Source organism: Neovison vison, chromosome 3 (genome assembly GCF_020171115.1).
Source record: "Neovison vison isolate M4711 chromosome 3, ASM_NN_V1, whole genome shotgun sequence".
In the NCBI taxonomy this organism is placed as follows: Eukaryota; Metazoa; Chordata; class Mammalia; order Carnivora; family Mustelidae; genus Neogale; species Neogale vison.
In genome coordinates, this window is record NC_058093.1 from 203142725 (window position 1) to 203151376 (window position 8652).

The following is an 8652-nucleotide window of genomic DNA, read 5'->3' on the forward strand; positions in this document are numbered from 1 at the left end:
GTCAGGTGGGGCCTCACACACGCTCTACCCAACACTGCTCTGAGCAGGCGGCCTGCTTTATCATCTCTTTTGCTTTTGAGTACTTTTTGTTAAAAAGAGTTTCTGGGGGCACCTCAGTGGCTCAGATGGTTGGGTGTCTGCCTTCAGCTCAGGTCATGCTCTCTGGGTCCTGAGATCAAGCCCCACATTGGGCTTCCTGCTCCATGGGGAGCATGCTTCTCCCTTTCCCTCCCTCTCAAATAAATAAAACCTTAAAAAAAAAAAAAGTTTCTGGGGGCGCCTGGGTGGCTCAGTCAGTTGAACGTCCGAATCTTGGTTTGGGCTCGGGTCATGATCTCTGCATTCTGGGATCCAGCCCCACGTCGGGCTCTGTGCGCAGCGCAGTCTACTGGAGCTTGTCTCTCCCTCTCCCTCTGCTCCTCCCCTGCCCACTCCCTCGCTTGCTCTTAAATAAAATCTTTTTTAAAATAAAGTTGAGAGTAACAAAACATATCTACTTTTTATTTTTTTTTTAAAGATTTTATTTATTTGACAGAAACACAAGTAGGCAGAGAGGCAGGCAGAGAGAGAGGAAGAAGCAGGCTCCCCGCTGAGCAGGGAGCCTGATGTGGGGCTCGATCCCAGCACCCCGGGATCATGACCTGAGCCGAAGGCAGAGGCTTTAACCCACTGAGCCACCCAGGTGCCCCCAAAACATACACACATTTTAATTAAAAATGCACAACTTCATACACTGCTAAGAAGCACCCCGGGAAATCTGGTTATTTTTGTCTTCCACTGCAGCGATGGGGGCCTGGAAGCCATGTGGGCCTGTGGCCCCAGGCTCCCATTTCTTGTCCCCTTACCTCAAAGCCAAGCGTGCGAGCTCCTCTGTGCGTTTCCTGCATCCACAGACGGTGGGGGAAGTCAAGGGCAGCTCACTTAGGACCCTTTGTTTGCCAAGTCCCTGCCAGGTGCTTGGTGTGGAGAGGATGGGGTTCTTGGGACCCTGTGCTCCGTGGATGTGTTGCTCTGCACTCTGGGGCCAGTGACTGCTCCTCGGGGCCCTGCTTTCCTCCTGTGTGCCCCTCTCCCAAGGCAGTTGTGACATTTGCAAATCTCTTAGCCTCTACCACCTGTGCTCAGTAGATTATTCCCAGTGGAGAAGATCGTGATTTCTGAAACTTTCCGTCACCATGACTCTATGTATGATCACGTTCTTGCCGGCTGTACGTATGCCAGGAGGCCTAGGATGTGCTTCTCTGGCCCCAGGCTGTATTTCTGTGGGCATTGGAGGTGGGGCTGCAGCTGCTTAGTGCTGTGGTTCTGCTACCTGGCTGCTGTGGGGTCCGTATCTGAGCCCAGGGGTCCGTTTCCCTCCACCTCCAGCGCATAGGGGCATCTCAGTTCGGTTTAAAATGAAACGTGCCCAGCAGGCTCACCCGCAGGCCCCTTGACCACAGCCAGCTCTAGAGGTCTCACTTAGGTCTGTTGACCACCTGGTCTCTGCTGCTCAGATCCCGGTCAGCCTCTGCCAACGTGCTTTCCACGGCCCAGATTAGGGGCTGTGGTTCTGGGGAGAAAAGAGGGGGGACTTCTGCCATAGGTTCTGGGCAGCGGTTCTTCCCTTCTCTGTCCTTGGCTCGCATCGCCCATACCCTCAAATAATCTTCCAAACATCTCATCTTACTGGATAACTTATGGTATGTACATTCAGAGAAACAATGTAGCTATTTTTTTTTAAGATTAAAAAAAAATATTTGACAGAGATCACAAGTAGGCAGAGAGAGAGGGGCAAGCAGGCTTCCCGTTGAGCAGAGAGCCTGATGTGGGGCTCGAGCCCTGAACCCTGAGATCATGACCTGAACCGAAGGCAGAGGCTTAACCCACTGAGCCACCCAAGCGGCCCTTAAAAAAAGATTTTTATTCATTTGAGGGAGCCAGAGAGGAGCAGTGGGGAAGGGCAGAGGGAGAAGCAGGCTCTCTGCTGAGCAGGGAGCCTGACATGGATGGGGTTCCATCCCAGGACCCCGGAGCTCATGACCTGACCCGAGCTGAAGGCAGACTGTGCTTGACCAGTTGAGCCACGCAGGCGCCCTAGAGCGTAGCCATCAAGAACAGGGTAACTGTGGAAGAAGGGTCCTGTCAAGGTTCAGTAAATAGGAAAGTGCAGAATCGTGTGGGATGCTCTCCGAAGGGGGCTATGGCCTATATGCCTGGATATGCACAGAAAATCCTAGAAAGGGGTGTCTGCCTCTGGGGAGAGGGCTGAGCAAGGGAGACGGGATCCACGCCCCGCGACGCCGCTTCCCTGGTCAGGGAGCAGCACCTGCGCTTGGGGGCTCCCTATCCCAGGCGAAGACCTTCTGCCCCCTCCCCAGTCTGCGGGGGCCCTGGACCCTTCTCCCCGCGCGGCCGCCGCCGCCTCTCACTGGGCGCCTGGGTCCTGCTCCGCGTCTGGTCCCCGCCACGTCCACGGCGCGCGCGCTCCGCGTGGCAGATGGTACCGGCGTGGGGCACGCGGTGACGGGCACGAGGACGCGAGGACTCAACGGAAGCGGGAGGTCAGAAGCGCGGAGACCTGCGGAGTGCGCAGGCGCCGGCAGTGAGCCGCGCAGGCCCCGGCCCTTCTTCCGGGGCCTCCGGGTTCGCCGCGCAGCGCCTGCGCACTAGGTCGTGCGCGGTCCTGCCGTCCGCCCCTGCGCGCTGCGGGGACGCCGCTCCGGGCTGCCGGGACGGTGTGGGCTCCTCTGGGCTCCGGAAAAGACCTTCCGCGGTGGCCGCGAGGGTAAGCTAAAGGCCGTCACGAGGCCGCTTTGAGGACGTGCAGCGCAGACACGGCTGCTGCGCCCCCAGCGTCGCCCCGCTGTGACACGCGACCCCGATAGGCCCTCACGCGTCTGCGGCGCGCGTCCGGCTGCAGCCCTGTCCCCACGGAGGGTCGGCCCCGGCCCCGCTCCGGGCGGGAGGGCTCCGCGGACCTTGTCCAGCCGGGGCCCCCCGCGTGCGTCCTTCGGCCCTCATACGGCCGCGGCTCCGCGTGCTCACTGCCCGGCCGTCGCGGGGCCGCTGTCGGGACGCCCGCTGGAGGGCAGGGGCCGCCCCGGGGCCGCGCGGCCGAGGTGCAGCCCGGGGAGCCGTGGGCTCCCTCCGCGTGAGCAGCGGCCCCTGTCGTGCGGGCAGGACCCGGCCGGCCGGCGCTCCAGACGGAAGCGGAGCCCGCAGCAGTGCGGCCGGGCCGGGGCCGGGCAGCCCCGCGAGTGCTCCGTGGGCTCCCTCCGCGGGTCAGGCCAGCCCTCCCCAGGCCCGGCCGCTCTCTGGTCGCCGCCCGCACACACGCGGGCAGCCAGAGGGGCAGGTCGCGCTTCTGAGAAGTTTCTTCCCCACTGAGCACGTGCTCCGTTCCGGCCGAAGGTCCGCGCGAGGCGGGAGAGACCGTGAGCCCAGCGGCAGTCTGCGGTCACCAGCTCTTCCCGGACAGGCCACCGCCGCCCGCCACGATGCTGCCCTGCGGCCTTCCGCACGGTCTCCAGCAGCCTCGGCACCCCGTCCGTGTGTCCTGTGCGGACAGCGGCGCGTGCCCCACGGCCAGCGACGCGCCGGCATCCCTTCGGAGGCCAGCCTGTGGGCCAGGAGGGCATCCCTGCGCAGAGCTCCCCTCGGCGGGGCCCAACGGGCCAGGCCTGCAGAGCAAGTAAGGCTGGTAAGATTCTGCCTCAGGGCCATGAGGACCGGGGACAGTGGCGCCGTTTAGAGAGGATCGGAAATGGAAGCATTTACTGTACTTGTCAGGACAGCAGACTGAGATGAGAGGGGTCTTGGGAGCCGCCGTCTGGTCTGTGTCACAGACCGCTCAGGGTCCGGAGCAGGGAGGTAGCTCTTCCTGTCCTCCTGTCTGTCCAGCTCCTCGGGGGCTTGGCTGTCGGCCTCCCTTCCGGTCTTGGCTGCTTTCCCTCCGTTTACCTCTGTTCAGTGTTTCTGTGGGTGCCACACCCCTGCTGGCAGCTGTGCTGTCTTTAAGCCTGGGAGCAGGGGTGAGGGGACACAGAGGCTTCACAGGCTCGGGATGGTCCCTTTGGTGCTTGGACAGAAATGGTATTCTTAGTTTTCCTTGGGGGTGTGTTCCCTTAATTCGAGTAAATACAGGCGCAGAGGTGAGTCAGCTTGGTTAGCGGGCAGTCGCTCACGTGGGGAGGACCTTGCACTGCAGGGCAAGTGGGGGCCGGGCTAGTGGAGGGGGGAGATCTACTTAGTCCCAAGGGAGGTACCATGTGGCTCATCGCAGAGGGTACACATCGCAGAGGGTACAATGTGGCATCTTGCATGGGGGTGGCCACACCTCTCCGGCGGGAGGGGAGCCCAGCAGTGGGTTCCTGAGGCCAGAGACAGGGCACAGTCACCAAATAGATTTAGTCAGAGAAGAGCAGTGGGGTGGTTAAAATCTTAGAAATGTTGAAATAATGAAATAATGTTAAACAATTAAGATTGTGTTTCTGAGTTCCTTATTTGGACAAATTGAAAACTATTTGTGGTTCTAAGCGTTTTATTCCAGGTTGTGTGGACCATTGGAGGAAAAGCCGGCATTTAAACCCAGCTATCAGCGCAGTCAGGGTCTGACCCTCAGTGTCAGCCAGGAAAGCCAGCTGCGGGAGCTCAGCACTGAGTCGACACTCAACAATGTTTTATTGCACCATCTGGATGCACTCACGTGCCCTCTCCTGTGTTTAGAAACACGGAGATACGTGCGCAGCAAAGGACGGCACGAACAAGTATGTGCCCTTCCCGAGGAGTGACAGAACGGTTGAGCTGGCCGGTGCCACAGATCGCGGTCACTTCCATCCAGATTTCAGGATGAGCAGAGACGTGTTCGGCCTCGTAGTCTGGGATTTGTGGTTCTGGGAGGTTTTGTGTGTCTCTTGAAGGTGTCGAACTACGTACGACTCTGGGCGGACACCGCTAGTGACTTTTTTTTTTTTTTCCCCGCTAGTGACTTTGTAGACAGTGCCCCTTACCCATTCTGTATGGAGATACATATGTCTAATGTGGAATTCCTGTCAAAGGCTTTACACTTTAAAGATTTTGTTTAATACTTATTTTCAAATATTTGGTTGCGTGCTAGATATCTGCTCCTTACAATCAAAACGTTTCTTGGGATTTTGAGCCTTAAAATTTTTCTTTGTTCGATGGCTTGGGATGTAGTCTACGATTGTCTGCGTGCTTTAGAAAAACCACAGGCTGGGGGGTGGGGGGTGGGCTGGGGCTCGTGGCCCCTGCAGGTTGTCTGGCAGAGTCTTCTGCATTTGTGTGATTGTCTGTCTTCCTCTGCCCAGTGTGGGGAGGGGTGTGGGTCCCTCTAGCCGGAGGGGCGGGCGGGGACCAAGGACAGCAGCCTGACCCTGGGGGGCACCCTCCTTTGAGGGCTGCGGCTCCTGGTGTCTTTTCGCCCACTCGGGAGGCTCGCCTGTGTCTGGTTGAACAGCAGCAGCCACGGAAGTGTGGACGGTCCCTGAGCCACGTGCTGCACGCCAGGCAGGCTGTAAGGGCTGCCGTCTTGGGGTTTGCATCATAGCCTGTGAGCACTCTCTGTTTTGTTCGGTTTTTGATGTTTGTCAACTTATTTATCTGAAAATTGGCTGGCCCCCGCCCTAAGAATTCGTAGCCTTAAGCAGAAATTTAAAATGCGTGGGAAGGCTAAACCAGCACAAAGGGGATCCCTCCGTGAAAGACAGCTGGGTACTAATGTGTCTTTAATTCTTGGTTAACCCTTCAGGGCTGCACCAGGTAATCAGGGGCATTTTGGTGGCTGGGCACAGGTCAACTCTCCAGAAGGGCGCGTGGAATTAAGCCGGCCAGGGAGAGTGTCGTGAGCCTGGGTTCCTGTGCGCAGTCCCAGTCTGAAGCCAGGGGCTGGGTGGGGCTGGGAGGTTGGGTAGGAATTGGTGGTACCTTCTGTGGAGGTGTGGCCCGGGCTGGAAGTCTCTGTGGGCTTCTGTGCCACAGACTGTAGAGCACTATTTGTTGTCCCTGGATTTGACCTGCTGTATTGAAGGATTTTAAAATTGAATTGAAGAAACACATTTGAGGAAATGTTTAACAGAAAAATATTTTTATACGTTTGTGGATGAGGAGGGTACAAGTAAGAAAAGAAATAAAATAAAAAATATCCTTTAGGTGAGTAACAAGTTGGGTTAAACCCAAAGAAAAGTATTGAAAGGCACCATGTTGAAACAAGTCCAGGAGCATTTATAAGTGTTTCCACTTGTGAGCCTATGCTGTAGGGACTTGGGGGTGGGGGGCGACAGGAAGACGGTGTGTTTTGGGAGACCTGCTCTGGGCATGTGCGCGCAGACTGGGTTTTCTAGTCCCGGGAGCATTCAGAGTTTGCGCTCAGAGGAGGTCCTCGTGGGGAGCCCGCAAGTGTCTCCTGAAATGTCACACATTTCCCGGACCACCGTGTTGGCGCAAAATGAGCAAGTCTTCCAGTGTCTTAAAAACAAGAATGAGCGTTTCTCCGAGGCCAGGCGAGGACCCTGCCCGGGACGGCGATCTGCACAGATGAGAGCGCACAGAAGGAACGTGGAACACGGAACCGCGTGTGCTTCCGTGGTGTCAGTGGTGACAGATCATGGTGACTGAGGATGTTCCAGAAAATGTCACACTCAATCTTGTGATTTTAGCGCCTGCAAGTTTGCCAGCTTCGGAGGGATGGGTACTCGGGGAGGTTTTTATTCTTGTTTGCCGAGCTTCTCGGCAGCTCTTTGCTCACCGTGCAGACGGACTGCGTGCGCCTGCTGCAGAAATGGAGCCCTGCTCGGAAGGTGGGGAGCCCTCCCGACCACAGCTGCAGTGTAGCCTCCCGGGGTGGGGGGCGCGCAGGCACGGGGCCCAGCAGCGGGGCCACAAGCAGCCCCCACAAATGCAAGCCCTGGGCAGATCATTAGCCTTTCACAAGGGGCTCCAGGGACGGGAAGCGTGGGCTCGCAGGAGAGCCACGGGGACGGGGAGACACTGCCAGCAGTGGCTGCCCCTAAAGTAAGGATCCAAAGGAGCATGTGCACCCCAGTGTTCATAGGAGCCATGTCCTCAATCGCCCAACTGCGGAAAGAGCCCAGATGTCCATCGACAGATGAATGGATAAAGATGTGGTTCATGTAGACAATGGAGTATCACTCAGCCGTCAGAAAGAACGAGCTCTCGCCATTTGCATCGGTGTGGATGGAGCTAGAGGGCATCGTGCTAAGTGAGATCAGTCCGAGAAAGACAAATGTCATGTGGTTTTACTTGAAGAAACAAAACAGGAACACAGAGGACGGGAAGGAAAAATAAAATCAGGGAGACGAACCGTGTGAGATTCTTAATCATAGGAAACACACTGAGGGTTGTTGGAGGGGTGGTGGGTGGGTGGGGTAACGGGGGGATGGCATGAAGGAGGGCTCGTGGCGGAACGAGCACTGGGTGTTGTATGCAACTGCTGAGTCACCGAGTTCTACCTCTGAAACTAACAATACGGTGTATGCTAACTTACTGAATTCAAATAAAAATACAGAATCTTACAATATTCCTGAAATGGCAAAATACGGAACAAAGGAGGGGCGCTTGGACGGCTTAGTTGATGACGTCTGCCTTTGGCCTGGGTCATGCTCTTGGGGTCCTGGGATGGATCCCCAGAACGGGCCTCCTGCTCGGCGGGAAGCCTGCTTCTCCCTCTCCCACTCACCCCTGCTTGTGTTCCTTTGCTCGCTCTCTGTCGAATGAGTAAAATTTTTAAAAAAAATACCTGTGTGTACGTACGTAAGACCAAGGAGAAGAGCGCATTAGCGATGGTCAGCATATGAAGGACCGACGCCAATTAGAGCCGTTACTGCCGCCAGACGTGAGAGGAGAGCAGGAGCAGCCGCAGTAGGACGGCTCAGGAAGCCGGGATCAGTGAGTGAGGCAGTGACCTTTCGCATGGGGTAGCTGAACAGTAACTGGAGACCAGCTGTCACAGAGTCCAGCAGTGGGGGCAGGCGTACAAGCTGTCCGCACGCACGCATCCATGTCCGGGATATGTGTTTCTGAGTCTGGAGCGTGTCGTATCCAAGTCTCCCCTTCCCGAATACAGATTCCACCAGCAGCCGTCACACGTGAGCGGACGTGACAGGTAACACACAGAACAGCAGGAAGCACACACCTTGCTGTGCCGGTGGGATGGGCCCTCCCGTCAGCCTAGCCTTGGGTTCCGAGTCCAGGGGACGTCTGCAAGGAAGCCCGGGATGAAGGCCGCCCTCTTTGAGCCTGGGTTCCTTGGGGAAGTGAGAGCTTGTCCCGCAAGCAGGCAGCTTGGTGCGTCTGTGGTGGCGGTGCCCCAGTGGTGGGTCCTGACCACAGCCCCCCCCCCCCCCCCCGATGCAGAGCCCGGTCAGGCTCCAGCAGACAGCAAGGCCCCAGCGAGGGGGGTGGGAGTGCATGGTGGTGGGTGGCTCGGGGCGGGTGGGCCGTGTGCAGCCCGTGTTTGGAGAGGTAAGCTGGTCTCACAAGAAGGCTGCTCTCCATCCAGAAGTCTGTGGCCGTTGAGTGTGAGGTTTCATGTGCCCTCCTACAGCCCCATGAGCAACCACATGGCTGTTTGCAAACCTTACCCTGCTGCAGCGAAGAGCATGCTTTCAGGACAGACCAGACACCACCGCCCCA